At 42.0% G+C, this 13,259-nt stretch overlaps 1 protein-coding gene across 1 annotated transcript in view; it reads left to right on the forward strand.

Moving 5' to 3' along the window:
- The first annotated feature begins 224 nt into the window (after positions 1 to 224).
- The window catches only part of LOC135091800 (uncharacterized), a 31,339-nt gene continuing 18,304 nt past the window's right edge, over positions 225 to 13,259 (forward strand). Inside the window, exon 1 of the mRNA XM_063989771.1 lies at positions 225 to 341. The gene's annotated coding sequence lies outside the window, so the exon portion shown is untranslated. The remainder of the gene's footprint in view (positions 342 to 13,259) is intronic.

Here is a 13,259-nt window from a genome sequence, read left to right on the forward strand (position 1 = left end):
GAAAAATAAACCACCAAAAATTCTTGAAAAAAAAAACTCAAAATCTTCTAAAAATCAAGAGCGCATCGTTAAAAATAATGAAATAGAAAAATTTACCCCAAAAGTACAGTCACCCGCAACAGTTGATGAAGCGAAAAGAAAACGAAGCCAGGGAGAGAACGAGAGAACACGAGAGCGACGGAGTGGCGGGGCTGGAACGGATGGAGGGAGGGAGGGAGAATCTGGAGGTGAAGTAGTGGAGAGAGAGAGTTGGTAGGTTCACTTCGCTCCTCGTAACCATCCAGTGCAGTAGTCAACCCGCACTTGCTCTCTCCCACGCGACTACAGCAGCAATTGGCAAGGTGAGTGTGTGAGAATGTGAGGTGTGTTGTAGGTGTGTTCAGTTTGTGCAGGTGTGTTTTTGGTTAGATACTGATAGTCCGTGAGTATTTTTTTGGGGAGGCGTGCAGGCAGGTGTGTGGTATGCAGGTGTGTGGTCTTCAGTTTTGTGTTCGGATGTGTTCTTCATTGAGTTTTCTGGTGTGTGTAGTGTCTTCAGGTGTGTCTAGAGTGCTCAGGTGTGTAGTTTCAGGTGTGTAGAGTCTTCAGGTGTGTAGGTGTGCAGGGTATTCAGGTGTGTAGAGTCTCAGGTGTGTAGTCTCAGGTGTGTAGTCTTCAAGTGTGTAGTCTTCAGGTGTGTAGTCTTCAGGTGTGTAGTCTTAAGGTGTGTAGGTGGGCAGGGTATTCAGGTGTGTAGAGTCTCAGGTGTATAGTCTTCAGGTGTGTAGGTGTGCAGAGTATTCAGGTGTGTAGTCTCAGGTGTGTAGTAGCAGGTGTGTAGTCTTCAGGTGTGTAGGTGTGCAGAGTATTCAGATGTGTAGAGTCTCAGGTGTGTAATTTCAGGTGTGTAGTCTCAGTTGTGTAGAGTATTCAGGTGTGTAGTTTCAGGTGTGTAGGTGTGTAGAGCATTCAGGTGTGGAGGTGTGTAGAGCATTCAGGTGTATAGTCTCAGGTGTGTAAAGTTTTTCAGATGTGCAGAGTTTTCAAGTGTGTAGAGTCTTCAGGTGTTGAGTCCCAGGTGTGTAAATCCTTCAGGTGTGTGTAGAATCCAAATATGTGTATCGGATCGCTGGTTTGGACCGAAAACGAATTCCAAATGTGTACAAAAATGAAGTTTCGAAATAAGAACTTCAATAAAAAAGAAAAAAATAAACAAACTTAAACGAAACAAACAAAACTTAAAGGAAATACAACTACTACAGCTAACACATCTACTACAAATACAATAACGATACATCAAGATACATAGAGACACAAAGAAATACAACGATAAACACACACAACACTAATACAATACACATCACAATTCCTTGATAACAAATGCAAATAAATCTTGAAAGTCTGATTAAAATATATGAGATTAACTTGAATTCTTAGCCTGTGATTCAGTTATATAAGGTACAATTCCCGGGCCTGTGGAAATTTCGTTTGATAGTGGTAAAGGTTGAAATATTATGAATCGCAATGGAAATTAAATAAAGTGCAATGGTTTTCGCTCAATCCGTCATGATTCAGTGGGGAAATATGACTTTTTTTATATTTTTTTTTTCATGGTTATATATCGTCATAATTTTGTTTTCCTTTCTACTCTTTGTTCTACACCTCTCCTTTCTCCTCCTGAACTCCTCTCTCTCTCTCTCTCTCTCTCTCTCTCTCTCTCTCTCTCTCTCTCTCTCTCTCTCTCTCTCTCTCTCTCTCTCTCTGCCCTCGTGACAAGAAGAGAGTTCAACGATCCTATTCATCACACACACACACACACACACACACACACACACACACACACACACACACACACACACACGTCTTCTGAGAGTCAGTGTCTCGCTTGCTTCGAATATTAAGTGAAAAAGCAGGAAAAACAAATATGGGTCAGAGAGAAACAGTCTATCTGTCTGTCTGTCTGTCTGTCTGTCTGTCTGTCTGTCTGTCTGTCTGTGTCTCAAATTGTAACCATCGAAAGAAGGAAGGAAAAATGATGTTGTCGAGAGATAGATAGGTAGAGAGAGAGAGAGAGAGAGAGAGAGAGAGAGAGAGAGAGAGAGAGAGAGAGAGAGAGAGAGAGAGAGAGAGAGAGAGAGAGAGAGAGAGAGAGAGAGAGAGAGAATTATGCATTGTTATATTCGTAATTTGGCTTAATGGGACAAAAGAGTTAATAAGACACAGCTCACGTGACAAAGAGGTTGATAAATGCGTGTGGGTGGGGTGAGTGCGTGTGTGCGTGCGTGTGTGTGCGTGTAATAATCCAAAAGCAGTAAAAAAAAGATGATAAGTGAAAGAAAACGGTAATAAAACAAGATAAAAGAACTACATGATAAGACAGAAAGAGAAAAGTAAACTAAGAGCGTGAAAACTAGACACACAAAAGCAACACAACAAAAAACAAACAAAACACCAGAAAAAAAAACGAACAAAAACAAACACAAAAGAGGAACAAAATCAAGAGAAGAAGAACCACACAACACAACACTGGAGGGAAAGAAATAGAGGAAGAGGAGGAGGAGGAGGAGGAGGGGGAGTGAGGGAGAGAAGAGGAGTTGGAGGAGGAGGGAGAGAAGGAGGTACTGGCCCACAAACCGCGACCAGGAGGGAACCCGTTAGGTGTTGGAGGAGCTCAGGCAACGGTGCTGGGAGAGAGGGAGAGGGAGAGGGAGAGGGAGAGGGAGAGAGGGAGAGGACTGAACATGATTTTCTCTTCACATACCATCGTGCTCTGGAAAATTCGAGACAGGGACAGAAACAGAAGCAGAAACAGAGAGAGAGAGAGAGAGAGAGAGAGAGAGAGAGAGAGAGAGAGAGAGAGAGAGAGAGAGAGAGAGAGAGAGAGAGAGAGAGAGAGAGAGAGAGAGAGAGAGAGAGAGAGAGAGGTGTAGATAAGCAAAGAACAGGGAAAGACAAAAAATGATAATCCTGAACAGACCAAAACCGTGAAAGGATAAAAGGAAAAGGACAAAAAAAAAAAGAAAGGAGGAAGAAGAGGAAGAAGAAGAAGAAGAGAAAGAGAAGCAGCAAGATGAGCATGAAGAGGAGTGAGAGGAGGAGCGGAAAGAGGAGGAGGAGTAGGAGGAGGAAGAAGCGAAGGAGAGACTGGTGACCTGAATAAGGACTAAGGAAGCGATCCAAGCTTAGGGGGAAAGTGCGGTAGCGGTGACGGAGGAGGAGGAGGAGTGGAAGAATGGAGCTGGAAATATCTAGTCATCATCAATGCCATGAAGTGAATGAACAAGACAAGGATTCTCACACTTACCTCGTTCTCCTCAACATTCTTCTTCTCTTGGTATGGGAAAGAATCGGTGGTGTCAATTCTCCTCACTTTTTTTTTTTTTTTGTTTTGTTTCTTCATCGAGTGTCGTTTCCATGCTTGGGGAATTTAATGAAACAAGATACTAAGAGAGAGAAATGCAATTGTGTAATGATGGAATTTAAAGAAACGCTGTGCTACTCGTCAAAGAAATGGAAATGTTGTAAATGTTGTGTTAGTGATTGAATTGAGAAAAGAAAAGAAAAAAAGGTTGAATTACTGATCGAATTCAGAAAGGAACGTTGTATTTTGGCTTGATTTAACAGATATGTATTTTATTTATCGAACAATGCATTAGTAACCGAAATATGAAAAAAAAAACTATCTTGTATTTTGATTTATTTAAGAAAACAAACGTTGCATATTTTTGGTCAAAGAAAAAACAGTTACACTAAGAAAGAAAAGTTGTATTTAGACCAAATTAAGAAAATAAACACAGCATTTTTGTCCAGAGAAGAAAAAAAAGTATTACCAACTAAAGACAGACGCCGAATGACTGACCCGATCTCCACACTTCGTCCTTCGCGTGTCAGTCCAGTCGCCTCTTTGTTGCCCACCGGATTTAGAAGAAGTCACGAAATTACCTTGAACCCAGACACTTGTATTTGCATTCCCGCCTCCACCACCACCGCCACCACCATCACCACCACTACCACCACTAAAGAGTCCCTTTCCTCTTTCAATCACCATCATAACATTCTTGTTCTTTGTTCAATACTTTCCTGTTTCATTGATTGTATTATTTTTTTCTTGTGGAAGGTAAATAAAAATCCTGTTTCCTTTTAGGGAATGACATTTGAATAACATTTTTTTCCCTTTTAACTAACATCTTCTACTGACCAAACTTAATTCTCAGTCTCCCCTTTGTCTCCATCCACCCAAAACCTGGAGGAAAGCGTACAAAAAAGTCACCGTCCTCTCTTTCTCCTTTCTCTCCAACATCCTCCTCACTCAACGCTCATCTTCAAATGACCAAACTTCACGCTCCTCAGTCTCGCCTCGCTGTGTCCCCATCCACCCAAAACCCGGAGGAGGAACATGAAAAATCACCCCATTTACCCGCGTGTAGCAGTGTAATGAACCCCAGAACTGTGTCAGGTGTAGGAGAGTGTTTCCCCGAAGGTGATTCGCGCGGCTGGCAGGGCGGTGCGCGTGGCCGGCAGCGAGGCGATCCCGTAAACAAGGTAACGGGACAGCCTCGCCGCTAACCCTGAACTTGGGACGCGGGTGGAGACGGTACAGAAAGTGCGCCGCATTATAGCATTGGTGTAACATTGGTGGCAGCAGTGGGATGGCGTGGGCACGAGGCTATGCTACAAATTCCCTTCTCTTGTAAGGATGAAGATCGATTGCTTAGGATTTCAATGACCAGAGTTTACCATTGCGTGTTTAGCCGTATTTCTGTAGTTTTTATGGGCAGCACAAAGGAACACAAAGGAAGAATAAATAGCAGCAGACTTGTTAGATCTGTATAGGAGGAGGAAAAGGAGAAAAGGAAAGAAAACATGAGGAAAAAAAGATCGTGAAGGAGGAGGAGGAGAGAAATGAAAACATGACGAAAACAAGAAAGAGAGGAAAGAGGAAAAGTGAAAGAAAAGCAGGAAAACAGAAGAATGAGACGGAAAAGGAGGTGAAGGAAAGCAGGAGGAGAAGGAGGAAGAAGAGAGAGGGAGAGAGAGAGGAAGGGAGGGCGAAGGAGAGGTCGTGGCTTGGGACCGGTGCATGAAGCCGTCGGGGTCGCCTGGGGCCTCTCCACTCCCTCCCCTCCCTCTCCTTACGTCAGCTTCTCCCCTCCTCCTCCTCCTCCTCCTCCTCAACAGACCACTCCTTCTCCTTAACAGATAACCGGAATGTAGGTCAGCGGGTCTTCTTCTGTCTCCTTCTTTTCCTATCATCCTCATTCTTCTTGATCTCTTTCTCTTTTGTTTTTTTCTTCTTCTTATGTTTTGTTCTGTCTCTCTCTCTCTCTCTCTCTCTCTCTCTCTCTCTCTCTCTCTCTCTCTCTCTCTCTCTCTCTCTCTCTCTACTACTACTACCACTACTACTACTACTACTACTACTACTACTACTACTCCTATGATCATTTTTCAAACTAACAAGCAAAACTAGCCTCAGTTTACCTAACCTAACCTAATTAAACCCAAACAAAACCTAACCTAACCAAACCCAACCTCACCTAGCCCAGCCTAACTACAAGTAGGGGGAAATCTTGCAGAGAAAACACTCGTGGCGGGAAAATTACTTGAGGCAACTACAGATAAATGGCCAATTAAGTGCCTACCTTTATTTGACTGATAGAAACTTCACCTGGTGTTATATCAATGGTCCTTATAAGTCACTGAAGGAAAATATGAGTTAGATATTCTTCCTCTTTTTTCATTATTATTATGCTGACGAGATAACAGGTGGTAGTGGTGGCGGTGGAGGTGGTGGTGGTGATGGTGGTGGTGGTGGTGATGGTGGAGAGGTCAAAGAGACAATGTTCAGTTACGTAGGGAAAGCATATGGTGTGTGTGTGTGTGTGTGTGTGTGTGTGTGTGTGTGTGTGTGTGTGTGTGTGTGTGTGTGTGTGTGTGGTGACTTGGTTTTCTGGCGGTAATGGTGATGTATAACGATGATGATCCTCCTCCTCCTCCTCCTCCTCCTCCTCCTCCTCCTCCTCCTCCACCACCAGTCTTCCTCTTCTTTAGTTATATCCATGAAAAGACCTAGAGAGAGAGAGAGAGAGAGAGAGAGAGAGAGAGAGAGAGAGAGAGAGAGAGAGAGAGAGAGAGAGTCACGTCCTAAATAAGTTCCAAGCCTTTCCGCCTTTCCAAGCGTCAAGGGGAACGCACACACACACACACACACACACACACACAGTAAAGATCTTGATAACGGAGCTTGGTGGTTGGGTGAGTTATGCTCTCTCTCTCTCTCTCTCTCTCTCTCTCTCTCTCTCTCTCTCTCTCTCTCTCTCTCTCTCTCTGACCGTCTCTTTACTTTACCTCCATACCTTCCTACGTTTGTTTGTTTATCTGTCTGTCTGTCTGTCTTGTTTGCCTGTTTGATTGTCTGTCTATCTCTGTGTCTGTCTGTCTGTCTGTCTGTCTGTCTGTCTGTCTGTCTGTCTGTCTGTGTCTTAAACTGTAACTATTGTAAACGAAAAGGAAGTAGAAGCAATGATGAAAACTTTAAAGAAAATTATAAAAAAAGAGAAAAATTAAGTGTTCCGAAAAGATGCGATGACAAAAAATAAAAGAAAAAAACAGGATACCCCAAAAAATGTAGCAAAATACAGATAAAAGAAAGAAATTAAATAAATAAAGGGTACAAAACAGAAAACTGAGAAAATTGAGTAAAAAAATAAATAAAAGAAAGATCAGTAAGACAAAGGAAGTGCGACAAAAGAATAACAGAAGTAGAAAATATAAATAAATGAAAAAAAAAAAAAAAAGAAGTCATACCTTTAAAATGCATTATGTCAACAGAAAACGGTCATGAATTTCACGTTTGACCTTCCCATGGACACCTTAGTTCTGAAGGTCACCGGTAGAGGTCAGAGAGAGAGAGAGAGAGAGAGAGAGAGAGAGAGAGAGAGAGAGAGAGAGAGAGAGAGAGAGAGAGACTTCCGTTATGTCTTGCACCTTTTGTTACTGGGTGGCATTCTCTCTCTCTCTCTCTCTCTCTCTCTCTCTCTCTCTCTCTCTCTCTCTCTCTCTCTCTCTCTCTCTCTCTCTCTCTCTCTCTCCATATTAATGTTGTTCTCAATGCATTTTATTTCTACTGGTCCGTTATTATTTTTTACCTCCTCCTCTTCCTCCTCCTCCTCCTCCTCCTCCTCCACCATTTCGTCCACCTCCCTTTTACTTCTTCCTCTTCGTAATCTTCTTCCTTCTTTTCCATTTCTTTTTTATTCAACACCTCCCACTTTACTTCCTCTTTCTCCTCCTCCTTCTCTTCCTCCTCTTTACTTTTTTCCTCTTCCTCCTTCCTCCTTTTATTCCTCCTTATCACCTCTTCCTTTACTTCCTCTTCCTCCTCTTCCTCCTCCTCCTCCTCTTCTTTGGTCACATCTCCCTTCTGTCCATTGGCTGACATAACGGACCAATGGCGAGAAAGAGAGCCATTGACGTCACAAGTAAACACGACACTGTGGACCAATGAGAGAGCTCCGTTAGTACAACTTTGAAAGCACACATCTGATTCGCCCCCTGAAGCACGCCCTCACGCACACACACACGCACACACACAGGAACTGTTTCGTATACATATTTGCACACGTTCATGTACATTATAAAGTATACAGGTGTCACGGAGGTAATATACAGGTGTGTGTGTATGTGTGTGCGTGTATGTGTGTGTATTCTGCCATCTGTCAGTCTGAAACGGAATCTCTAGTAAGGTTTTCATTATATATTATTTGTATTTTTATTTTTGTTATTATTTTGATTCATTCTTCTTTGGTGTCAAGTGTATTTTCTTTGATTTTTGTTTTCGTTATCTTTTTGTATGTTTGTCACGTTTTTTTTCATTTCCTCAGGTTTCTAATTCGTTTTCATCCTTTATCACCTCTCTTTTTCTTCATTTTTCTATCATCTTCCACCTGTTCATCTTTATTTCTTGTTATCCTCATTATAACATCTTCCTTCTCTTTGTCTTCCACTTCCTTATTCTTTAACAGTTGTCTTTCTTTTTTTCTATCATTTCTATCATCTTCCTATCATCCTTGCATCTGTCAACATTTTTTTTACTGTTCTTTTACACCACTCGTCTCATCTCTCTTGTATAATCTTACGTCACGCCTTCCATCTGCCTTGCTTTTCCCTAACAAGAGAGGAACAAGGAAGTACAGTAATAGCTTGGAGAGGGAACAGATGTCTCTCGCCCTCAAGAGCCTATTACGTGGTGTTTTCAAGATTATATGCCATGTTTTTTTTATTGCTTGTGGATCTCTAGCACTGGTATCATCTTACGGTGGTGGTGGTGGTGGTGGTGGTGGTGGTAATGAAGGTGGTGGTTTGGTGGTATTGCTCATGTTCTGTGTGGTGAACGTGATATTCGTGCTTGTAAATGGATAGAAAACGATGATTCTGAAAGTTTGTGGTGTTTGCAGGTGAACAAAACACTAAACTATTAAGAAAACGAGGTTGGTTTTACATGCGCGGGAAAGTTTGGGTTTTACAGCAAAATAACAAGTTTTTTAATATATAACTACTTTCATACATAACACTGAAGAAGACAGTTAGCGAGACGTAAAAGAAATAAAGTTTTCTCGCTATATTCTGTGTCACACCACCACAGTCCCACTCACATGTGCAAATCTGTACAATATATAACAATGATTGATAAAAAAAAAAAAGGCTAACAGGAAAGTAACAATAATTTATTTTTATATATAGGCATGATTCTTATTTATTTTTTTGTCTATAAGTTTTGTAATGAGTAACCGATATTTCTCTGTAAGGTTTGGAATTATTCACATTTAGAGCCCTGAACTAGTCTCCCTAAGTCTGAATGATACAGTGCAAATTTGAAGCATAAAATCAATAAAGAATCTTGGTATTAGTACAAACACTTCAAGTTTCATTCGCTCTGTCGTCTAGGGACACTCAGAATGCAGAAGTTTCAAGGCGCCTGCAAACCTGAATTGGCCCTTCTTTGAAATTCTTCTGTTTTTTGGTCGAGAATTAACGGGCGCTTCTTCCTTAACTTACCTTTTTGGCTTGTGAACTAAACAAAACAAAAAAAAACAATTACCTGTTTCAAGACCTACATAAAAAAATAAATAAAATCCATTAAAGAAAGTCAATTACCTATCGTTCATAACACTAAGTTCATTACCTAGCGATTGAACGGCTCAACACACACACACACACACACATACACACACACACACACACACACACGTGTCACCTAAGCACCTGAACGTAAGAGGAAGCCAGAAGGAAGGCGAATAACTGTCCAACAAAGGCTACTGACACTAACACCGCAGCTGCCAGACGCATGACCAACAACCTAGCGAAGGCAGAGAACCGTATCCACTAAATCCACACCTCCACATGAAGTACGTGGACGAAATTACTACACACAAACACTGCATCCACAAGCACCGTAGCCACAGGTCTTTATAAGGAGCCCGGCCTTCGAGGACACCAGGGAGGGGCGCCGCCTGAGGTCAGTGTGTCAGCAGAGGAAGCGGTCACACTGCACCTGCCGCCTCGCCTACCTTGCCTGGCCTTCCTGACCTTCATCACTGCGCTTTTCTTTCCTGCCTGGTTTCTTTCTGTCTTTCCTTCTATTCCACGTCTGTTCTTTCACTATCTTGTTGCTTTTCTGACCCTTCCTTCTTAATCAGGTCTCTCTTTTCTATGGTCGTCCTGTTTCTTCCTATCTTTCTTTCTATTCCTTGTGTTCTGTTCTCTTTTAAGCTCTCCAAATTTCCCTAATCATTTCTTTCCTATCATCTTAACTCGTTTGGCTTCCTACCTTCCCTTCTATTCGTTACCTCTCTCTCTCTCTCTCTCTCTCTCTCTCTCTCTCTCTCTCTCTCTCTCTCTCTCTCTCTCTCTCTCTCTCTCTCTCGAACATAAGCCTTATTTAGAGGTGTGGGTGTATCTAAGTGTCTTGGGGTCGCCTTTTACATCCGGGTCGCATAGTGGTGTCTTTGGGTTCGTCTCTCTCTCTCTCTCTCTCTCTCTCTCTCTCTCTCTCTCTCTCTCTCTCTCTCTCTCTCTCTCTCTCTCTCTCTCTCTCTCTCTCTCTCTCTCTCTCTCTCTCTCTCTCTCTCTCTCTCTAGCGTGACCCTGTTTTTCCAGCGTCGTTCCTCCTCTGACTCATCTCCTTGTTATTTCCAAGTCAGATTGTGGAGGCGTCTCTCTCTCTCTCTCTCTCTCTCTCTCTCTCTCTCTCTCTCTCTCTCTCTCTCTCTCTCTCTCTCTCTCTCTCTCTCTCGGTCATTCCCCTCAGCTTGGAACATGAGTTACTTCATCCACACGTCTAACTTGCTTTCTTCAGATTTACTTATAAAATTACTTCCAAATTACTAGTTACACTGATTATCTTGGCTACTTTATGACTGGCTTAACGACTCAGCGCTACTACTTTGTGTGGATGGTGTTATCGTGTCTCTAAAATAAGAACTTGGGTATTTAGCGGACTTTATGACTTGACTTAACGAAGGTATGAACTTGGGAAGAGACAAGATGATCAACGGGACATGATACAATGAGTTGAAGCTTGATGTAGTTAGGTTACAGAGGGATACGAAGGAGACCGGTTCTGAAATAGTGGGAGATGAAAGGAAGAGACTCAGTAATCAGGTTGTTAGCACTGAGTCATTAGAGAGCTTTAAAAGATTAGATAAGTTAGTGGATGGGGATGATGGTTGAAAGCAGATGGGAAAGTTTATTACAGGGACTGCCACGTGTAGGCCTGATGGCTTCTTGCAGCTTCCCTTATTTTCTTACGATGTTGTAATCTTGTGTAAACAGTGATACGGATTTTTCAACTAGTGTCTGAGTTAAAAGACCCTTCCCTTCTTCTTGTAATTATCGTGTTTATCTTCATTATTTACCTCTCTTTTATGTAAACTTTTGTAATCGCTGTAGTTTGTCACATCGGAATTGAGGAAGAAATGAACACTTCACTTAATACATAGTTTCATCTGTAATTTCGTTGTTTTTTACTCGATCATTTGCATCTAATCACTTTTCGACGCATCAGAATCAAGGAGGAAGTGAATCAGTTCATTTTTCAACTCAGCTCGTCTTTCTGACATTCCAACTCTTCACCATGCAGAAACACTCTTTGAACTCCTTCAAACTTTCCAGAGCTTCCAAATTTTCCCCTTTTTTATAATTTATTTTGCCCTTCGCTTCAAATTTACTTCCCTGGTTACGAATACATGCATTCCATCTCTATATTAAATGGCTTTTGTATCCTTTAAATCTTCCAGACCTCACAGAATTCTCATTTTTATTATTTATGTATCTATTTCCTTATTTATTTTGCCCTTCACTTCATATTTACTTCCCTGATTACAAACATAAGCATTCCAAACTCTCTTCCAACAAGGCTCTTGAACCTTTAACCTTCCAGACCCCACAGCATACCAACGAACATTTTTTTCTTTTTCTTTTTTTTTTTTTTAACTAGTACTTTCTATCCAGGAATGACCCTTGTCTTCCCTGGCCTAAGTTGAAAAGTCCCCTATTGCGCATCTCTGCCACTTTCTCTCCCGCCTGCCAGTACTTTCCCTTAGCGAGGCGTTACAGGTGAGAGCAAGGTGATATAATGTTGTACAGGTGAAACGCAGAAATCACTGTAACGTAATGTAATGCTGTGATTGTTTTTTTTTTTTCTCTCTCTCTCTTTCTCTCTCGCCTTTTTTTTTTTTGTGTGTGTGTTAACTTTCGCTACGAGTCACTGATATGGTGTGTGTGTGAGTGTGTGTGTGTGTGTGTGTGTGTGTGTGTGTGTTGGGGAAAGTTTTTTTTTCCATTGGTAGTTCGTGTTTGCTGTGTGGTTATGTCAATACGTGTTGCTTTCGTTGTTGTTGTTGTTGTTGTTGTTGTTGTTGGTGGTGGTGGTGGTGGTGGTGGTGGTGGTGGTGATGGTAGTGGTGGTACTACTGCTACAGCAACAACAACAACAACAACAACAACAACAACAACTACTACTACTACTACTACTACTACTACTACTACTACTACTATTACTACTACTACTACTACTACTACTAGTACTACTACTACCGCTAATACTTTTCCTACAGTTTCCATGCTAACACACACACACACACACACACACACACACACCCCTCTACCTGGAAGAGAAAGTTGGTGTTTTAAGGTTTACTGACCCCTAACTCTCTCTCTCTCTCTCTCTCTCTCTCTCTCTCTCTCTCTCTCTCTCTCTCTCTCTCTCTCTCTCTCTCTCTCTCTCTCTCTCTCTCATGACAACAAACTTGCAATCATCCACAACAAAAGAACTAACAATAAGAATCAATCCGAAGAGGAGGAGGAGGAGGAGGAGGAGGAGGAGGAGGAGGAGGAGGAGGAGGAGGAGGAGGAGGAGGAGGAAGAAGAAAAAACGAAGAGAAAGGAAAGAAAAAGAAGAAAAATAAATAGAAACAAAAGAAAAAGAAAGAAAGAAAGAAAGAAGAAGAAGAAGAAGAAGAAGAAGAAGAAGAAGAAGAAGAAGAAGAAGAAGGAGAAGGAGAAGAAGTCTGAGAAGTACCCAAGTCTCAGTGGTCGAGGAACAGAAGCAGTGCCAAGAATGCTGAGGAGAAAGCGTGCATCTGACCTCCCTTCCAATTGACTTTTCCTCCACTGCTTTCTTCCGTGGACTGCGCCCCTGACTCCCAAAGTAACTCATAGGGGCAGGAAGAAAGTTAAGCAGGATGGCCAGGGAGAGAGGAATGACTGGAGGGAAAGCAGGAAAGGATTGTGAGAGAAAATGAAGGATGGAGGAAGAGAAGGAGAGAAAACTGTTTGTCATGTAGAATAAGTAGAAGGATGTGCTGGTGAATGTATGTGTGTGTGTGTGTGTGTGTGTGTGTGTGTGTGTGTGTGTGTGTGTGTGTGTGTGTGTGTGTGTGTGTGTGTGTGTGTGTGTGTACCCATTCACACATGACACCAGAAAACCTCCTTACCATTAGCAAACCTCCACACGACAATGATCCAGAGAAACTTAATGGAACGTCTATAAATCAACATAGCCTAGCATCCACAGGCTATCCACGCGCTGCCACCATTGTAACGCCATCCTAACTCTTATACCACCAGAAATCATCCATATCATTAGCAAACCTTTATAAAACCAACCTAGCCTGGCATCCACACACAGTATCCGTTCGCTGCCACCAATGTACAGCATCCTAAACCAAAACACACATTTCTAAGTACTCGGTCCCTGATATCTAGCACGAGTGAAAGGTCCT

Source organism: Scylla paramamosain, chromosome 38 (assembly GCF_035594125.1).
Source record: "Scylla paramamosain isolate STU-SP2022 chromosome 38, ASM3559412v1, whole genome shotgun sequence".
Classification (NCBI taxonomy): Eukaryota; Metazoa; Arthropoda; class Malacostraca; order Decapoda; family Portunidae; genus Scylla; species Scylla paramamosain.